The sequence below is a fragment of the Manis pentadactyla genome, chromosome 10 (assembly GCF_030020395.1).
Source record: "Manis pentadactyla isolate mManPen7 chromosome 10, mManPen7.hap1, whole genome shotgun sequence".
NCBI classification, from domain to species: domain Eukaryota; kingdom Metazoa; phylum Chordata; class Mammalia; order Pholidota; family Manidae; genus Manis; species Manis pentadactyla.
This window is the reverse complement of record NC_080028.1, coordinates 81,481,693-81,489,206: the sequence shown is the minus strand read 5'-3', so window position 1 is coordinate 81,489,206 and position 7,514 is coordinate 81,481,693. Positions and strand designations below refer to the sequence as shown.

At 47.8% G+C, this 7,514-nt stretch overlaps 1 long non-coding RNA gene across 1 annotated transcript in view; it reads left to right on the top strand.

Moving 5' to 3' along the window:
• The window catches only part of LOC118928064 (uncharacterized), a 59,901-nt gene extending 52,387 nt beyond the window's left edge, over positions 1-7,514 (top strand). Inside the window, exon 3 of the long non-coding RNA XR_008992151.1 lies at positions 3,922-7,514. This is a non-coding gene — a long non-coding RNA (uncharacterized LOC118928064). The remainder of the gene's footprint in view (positions 1-3,921) is intronic.

Genomic DNA, 7,514 nt, shown 5'->3' with positions numbered 1-7,514 from the left:
AGCCAGTTCAGCGTCGTAGGCGGACCACTTCCCGCCCCCCGCTGCAGGCTGCGAGAGCGGGTGCCAGGGCGGCGCCCCGGGCGCGGCACGGGGTGGGAGGGGCTGGAAGGCTTCGGCCTGAAACCCACCTCCGCTGACCCTGCGCTCGCCTGGTGCCGGCGCCCTGGGACCCGAGCTCGCCCGAGGCGGCCGCTCAAACCCGCTTCGTCCCCTTCCATCTCTCGAGTAGTTCCTGAATCCTCCCGCCCTGTCCGCCTCTTCTGTCACCCGCCGCGCACTCCCTTTCCTCCTCCCCTGCCTTCTCTTCTACCTTCCCCCCTTCCTTCCTCCTTTCCTTCCTCTTACCTCTTCTTCCCAGCCGCTCGCCCACCACCCATCCATTCTGCCCACCCGTCCATCAGCTGTCCATTCCTCCCAGCCAGGCATCCATTATTCTCTCCAAAGCCCTCCCTCTCCCCCTTCCTTCCGGATTCTTGAGGCGAACTAACTTTAAAGTCCTCCCACAGCCAACTGTCTTTGGGCAAGTTTTGAACTTTCTGCCTCGCCCCTTGGCATCTGGGCAATGAGGACACCGATCAGCCTCAGAGGCTGCTTTGAGGACGGAGTATGAGCCATGGGGGAATCTTGCACAAGTCTTGGCATCGAGTGTGCGTGCAGTGCGCACTGGTAATTTCTGAAAGCTCTGTGGGTGAGTCTAACGGGCAACAGGAGGGAGGACTGCCCCCAAGAAGACTGATGCCACCTAGCGCCGACTCTGTGCCAGACAAACCCTAGGACCCGGGTCTGGGGACCTAGCTCCCCCCAGCGCCCCCCTGGAGCACCCCCGCCTCCCTGCAGTGCTTGCTCATCCTTCCTTCAAGGAACTGCACACACTCACAACTCCAGGCTTTGCTTGCACAGCCCTCCCTGCTTGGGGTGTTTCACAGGTGCCTGCCTGGACAATATCTTAGCACCTGGGCTGATGCCCTTTTCTAGGCAGCATTTCCTGGCCACACCCCCTGGGCAGGAGCCATCCCCTCCCCTGCACCCCGCGTCAGCTGTTGAGTGGCCTGATTTCCTGTTTGTCTCAGGTGTGGGAGAGCTTCCCGAGGGCAAGGCTTGGACCTGATTCCTCTGTGTGTCCCAAGCCGGGCCTGGTGCTGACCCTGATAGAGGTTTATTCGCTGATGTTGAGTCGTTTTTGATCAAATTAGCTGACAAACTCACCAAGTCCAGCTCCCCCCACTGCTCCCCGCCAGGATCAGCCACTCCAGCTGTCCCGGGGCCCTCCGGGAGAGACTGCTTCCTGGGTGTAGCATCTCCTCTCCTTAGACAGCAAATAGCAAGGTCTTTGGGCCCAGGAACATTTATTAAAAGGGAAAATATCCTACCTCCAGCTTCTCACAGACCCAAGGTAGAGTTAGAGCTTGTGAATTTGCCAAACCGCCTCCATGGACAAGTTTTGTTTGGGAGGCATAGAATTAATTTTTTTCTCTAAGAAGTAGTTGTCAATGTTAAAAAGCTGGCAGATTTCACACAAAAATGCGATTTTTACCTTTTCTTGAAAAACAGAGAGCTCTGGCAATATCCTCCCCTTTCCCCCTCCCCTCCTCAACCCCATGCCTGGTACCAGAGGGCTGGAGTGAGAAGTGATCCTCCTAGGGTGTGTGCCCCCACATTCTCACAGACTCTTTCTGGTCCTGGTCCCTCACTGGTGTTACCTCCTGGCCTAAGGTACATTCAAGGTGGGGAACTCTGCTGTGACTATTTTATGGATGAAGAAGCCGAGGCCCAGAGAGGGCTGTGCCCTTGGCAGAGGTCACACAGCAAGTATTTGGAGGTGTTGGGATCAGAACTCAGGGCTGTCAGGTAGCAGAGACATGGAGGAGGATTGATTAGTTCTTATGAGGGTCTCTTCTGGGGAGAGACCTGAATGAAGAGGGGCCTGAAGGTCATGAGAAGGAGAAGAGGGTGCTAGACTCCTCCCCCGAGAGAAGTGTGAGGGGGCAAGAATAGTCATTTCCGGGGGGAGGGGTGTCCTGTATGATTTTGGGAGTCTGTGATGCATCACAGCTGTATTCACAGAGTGCTTGCCATGTGCCAGGCACAGTGCAGAGTGTGTCCTATGTGTCATCCTTCCCAGCAGCCCAAAGAAACAGGCACCTTCATGACCCTCCTTTGGACCAGAAAGGAAGGCTCAGAGAGAGAGGTTTAGTAAGCCGCCTAGGGCCACTGTGCTGACTGTAGAATCGGCATGAATACTTTGTTTCTTTCTCCTTCCTGAGTACCCAGAAAAATCCATTTCCCAGCCCCTTGGAGTTAGGCGGGGTCACATGACTAGTACCAGCCAAGGCAATGTGGGTGGAAGAGATGGATGTCACTTCCAAGAAGGTGGAAGTCCTGCCATAATTACAGTCTCTCTGTGCCCCCACCCCCAATCCAGGTGGAAGTGCAGAGGCCTTGCTGAGGTGGGGGACCCACAAGTTCTTAACAGTCAGCACAAGAAAGATAGCTGTCCTGCCGTGTCATCCTGACCTTGAGTAGATTTGCAGCAAACAGACTTTTATTGTATTAAGCCACTGAGATTTGGGGATTGTTTGTTACTGCAGCAGACCCCTGGCTACCTTGATTAATACATCACACAATAGGAGGTGGAGTGGTGTGATTTGAACCAACACCTTTCTGACCAAAGAAACAGAATCAGGGAAGGCTGGTGCAGATTCCACTGATTCAAAGACACATATCTCCCCCTCCACACTCTTAACATTTCTGAAATCAGGTTTTATCTTATAATCAGTGGCATCTCACATTCTTTGTTGCCTGGTGGCACTGTGACACAGTTGTCATTACCTGATACCTTCTGGAAAGATTAAAAAAAAAGAAGTGCCAGCATCAAAACTTGAAGAATGAATGCTGAAATAAAATCTCTGGGACAGGGTGGAATGGTCTTTCAAGAAATGTTACATCACCTACACTTTTGATGTCCCAGAAGATGATACTGTGTGAAAACCCAAAAATCAATGACTCTGAATCAAAAAGAGATTCAAAGGATGTGAAGATGTTTTAATATAACCTGACCGATTTATTTTGTTGATTGTTTTCATTTTATATGTGCACAATAGTGATATATGATAAAAATCTATGTCTAAATAAGTCCTTTCAATACATATAAAATAAAAATTCTAAGTGATAATAAAGCCTCATGTCCTGATTTAATTGGCAATGTTTTTTCTTTCTTAATGGTACATAAACATGTATTGTACAATCGATGGCATCTTAGATTTGCTGAAAAATAGTCCCTGTGGATCCCAGGAGGCAGAATTACCAATGCTGTGAGTTAACTGCAGGGAGCCTGGATCCCCTGCACAGCCTGTTGATTTGGAGGATACCATCCTGGGGGCTCCATTCCCAGAGACCCCTTCTGTGCCCAAGGAACCTAACTTTGACTTTCTTCTCTGCAGAGTCTCTTTCTGAAGCTCCTGGCTTATGTGTGCTCAGTAGAGCTGATAGAGTTCAGGATAAATGCAACTCCTTGGAGGGGATGAGGAATCATCCAAATGTAATAAAGAGAATGAGAGAGCTCTCCTCAGACCCCTACCAGGGAAATCAAGTGAAATTCCTGGAATGGAGATGCAAAGAGCTGGTGTCTTTTCTGTCTGTCTGCTTTAGTGTCAGGGGCCTGGACTATGGCTGTGGCTCAGGCAGCAACACTATGGGGCTAGACTTGGAGGGGTGAAAAGAAGAGGGGCAGACCTGGGAAGGATGATCCCAGTCCTTCCCTTTCTCATCCATGATCAGTGCTGTCCCCACCCTCAGTACTCTCCCTGACTGTATGATCAAGGCATTCTGTGTAACGCTGCAGTAACCAACTCCCCCACATCTCAGTCTTGGGCTCATAACCACAAAGGTTTCTTTCTCCCTCATGCTCTATGTCTTTCACAGGTTCCTTCTTACTCAGGATCCCTGGTGCACAGAGGCCCCACCATCTGGAATATCTCAAGATGCCCGCTCAGAAGTGACATTTGTCACTTTTGTCCACACATCGTGGCTAATGCAAGTCAAAAGGCCACAACTAATATGAAAGGAAATGCAATCCTACCACATGACCAGAAGGTAGAGAAATGGAGTGTTTCTGCAAAACACTGATGACGTCCACATTGACCCCCATTCCCATCCTTGACCACATCCTGTTTCTAGCCATGCCCTTGTCTGTAACTATTCTCCTTGCTGGCCACTCTCGGTCCCTCTCAGTCTCCACAGTCTCCACATTCCTGATCGTGTCTCCATGAGCGATGCTCTGGTTAGGAGGCCAGGAGTCCTGGCATTGCTTCTGAAAATGTAGACCTGTGTCTGTTCTTCTCTTCTGGCACCTACCATATCACATAATGCTGCTTATTTTCCTGGCTGCTTGCTCTGCTAGGCTGTGAGTTCTCATTCCATGGATGGTGGGCATTCATTCTGTGCCCCCTATGCCTGGCACAAAGAGGAGATGTGCGTTTGGAAGAAGAATGGGTAATTAAATGAGCAATAGCATGATCCTGTGGTGTCCAGATGGCCTGAGTTGGGACCCCAGGCTCTGCCCTTAGATTGGTGTTGTCAGAAATGCCCAGTGGTCTTGGGAGTGTGTGTGTGTGTGTTGTGTGTGTGTGTGTAGACCCCAGTACTTCAGACACACCCTTAAGGGCTGGGCTGGGGCCTGGCTGAGAGGAGGCAGATTTGGGTTGGTGAACCTAATATGTCATGTCATTCCTGGGAGAGGTGTCACCAGGTCAGTGTAGACCAGAGGTTCTCAGTCTCCCTGCCTGCACCATGACCCACAAGGCAAATGGCACCCACATGAATACCTTGTTAGGGACATAGCCAGCCTATGATCATAGCACAGACAAGACAGACTCTGGGTTATGTGTAATCCCGTGACTGGCTGTGCATCCATGGCTTGCTTTCTCTGCAAGGAAGATGATCTGAAAGCAAGTGAGTGAGAGTAACGTTTTTATAGTGTTTTTAATCAGAACACTTTCTGGCTGTAAGTGGAATGGAACCAGTTCAAACAGGCTTGTGCAAACACAAGGGAGTTTATTTGTTTATTTATCTAAAAAGGCCAGGGCAAATGACTTCAGGAACTCCTGCATCCAGGTGCTCAAAAGTTGTGGCCAGGTGTCTGTTGATGAGGTTTCTCTGTCTGAAGAACAAACTGACATTTATTAAGTATTTACTTTGTTCTGGTTACTTTGTTAACACTACATCATCTCCCATCACATTTAATCCTCACAATTCTATGAGGTAGGTTCTGTGATTGATTACATTGAGGAAATGAAGCTCAGAGATATTAGTAACTTGCTCAAGGACACACAGTAAGTGGCAGAGCTGGGGATTGACTGCTGTCTGCCTTGGTTCTATAGCCTTACTCTCAGTTCTTGTCCCCTTCCTTCTTCTAGCTTGAGATTTGTGTTCTAAATGACACTCATGCCAACCACATTTCCAATCCTCTTGCTCAGATCCTAGAAAGGTTCCCTGAGAGAGAACATTTCATTCTTCAGGGATCCTAGTTTAAAGGAGTGGAGATGTTAATTACCACCTGCCATTCAAACCTTTTCTGCAGGCAACTTTGCTCTGCACAGCTCCTGTCACCATAAACTATCATCATTTGTAGTAGATGACCCCGCCCCTTCTCTTCCCTGCCATGGCTGATTGGACTAAAAGTGGCCATGTGACCCAGGGACAGCCAATGTATAGTCTGGCCCACCACCTATCACTCGTGTGGCTTGGATGGGTTTGGACAATTAGCTTCGCTTGTGGAATTTGAACTGAGAGTCAGAAAAATTCCCAGTTGGTGGTGGCGGTTGAACTTGAATGTCACATAGATTCAGGGTTGGAGCAGCCATTTTGGACACTGAGGAAGTCAGGCAGTAGAGAGAGGAGGTCTGGGCAGCTGCGTAAGACTAAAGATGCCACAAAGGAGTGACTTTCTAAAGGTGAGCAGCTTCCGGATGGGCTGTGGCTGCCTGCCAGCTGCTTCCCCATTTCATCCTCAGCAACAGCACTTTCTGGAACTCTGGAATACTTTCCACACTTACTGTGGATTTAAGCATTTCTTTTTCTCCTTCAGTTTAAAGGCAGAGGGAGTTTGTTGAAATAAGTTAGATGGAATAAAAATTAATTCAGTGAGTATTTACTGAGCCTCAACTCTGTGTGTCAGGAGCTTGTTCTGTGAACAAGACTGGCTTCTGTCAGGAGATGTGGGTTCTTGTCCCATTGCTGACCTTTAATCTTCCCTGTAGGGGTTGCACATAACCCACCGTCTGTCTTGTATGTGCTGCTCTGACCATAGACCATATGTGTCCATATCAAGATGCTCATGTGGATATCATTTGCTGTGTGGGTCATGGTTGGGCAGGAAGGTTGAGAACCATTGGTCTAGACTAGCCAGCTGTATTGACACATTCTCTCAGGTCTCTATGAGGCAAAGAGGTTGGATCACATACGTGTGAAGGCCTTTCTAGTGGTGAAGAGAATGGGCTTCCTTCTTCACTGTGAAACCACAGCAGCCGAAGTCTTAGAGGAGGAGACCAGAGGAGGCTCCCCGCCGGCCTGTCCTCTGCTCGCTCCTGCCACCGTCATCACACTGACTCCCGGAGTAGTTGGCCAACCTGAGGGCCTCTCTGTAGGATCCTTAGGTGAGTCGGGAAACCCCATGACCTCTCCTGGGTGCAGAGAAGCATATGGAACCACTGGACTGAGGATTCTCTCTTCTTTTTCTTCCTTCATCATTTTTTCTTATTTTTAACCACACAAATTAAACTAGTGTATAGAGCGCATGCACAGAACTTAAAAAAATAACAAAATAAACACCCAGGTTCTTCAGAACTTCCTAGGTTCTCCTCCTCAATTACAATTTTCTTCCTTTTCCAAAATTAGCACCATCCTGAATTTTGTGATAATGTTCTGTTAATTTTACTGCTGTCTGGTGTAGTATTGTACGAACTGGCTAGATTATTTATCCATTCTGTTGGGGATGGGTTTCCAGACTTTGGGGGACTATGAACATTCTTATTTATTTCTCCCAGAACACTTGTTCAAGGATTTATCTAGGGATGTGCTTGGGAGTATGACTGCTGGCTCATGGGATTTTCTTATATAAAACTTGAGAGATAAATACAGCCTGTTTTCAAAAGTGGTTGTACCAATTTATACCCCACCAACAGTGTATGAGAACTCCTGTTATTATACATTCTTGCTAGCCTTTGCTAATGTTTTGCTTTAAAATTTTGGTCCATCTGGTAGGAATTGATATCTCACTGTGATTTTAATTTGCATTTTTATGATTACAAATGAAGTTGAGCATCTTTTATATGTTTATTTGTTGTTCGAATTTTCTCCTGTGAAATTCTTGTTCATGTTTTTCATCATTTTTTTTTCTAGAGGGCTTTGTCTTTTTATCAGCTCAGAGGAAATCTTAATATAATTTGAATAACAATCCTGTTATTTATTTTATATACTGTGTCTTCTCTTACATGACTAATAATAAAGTTCCACTT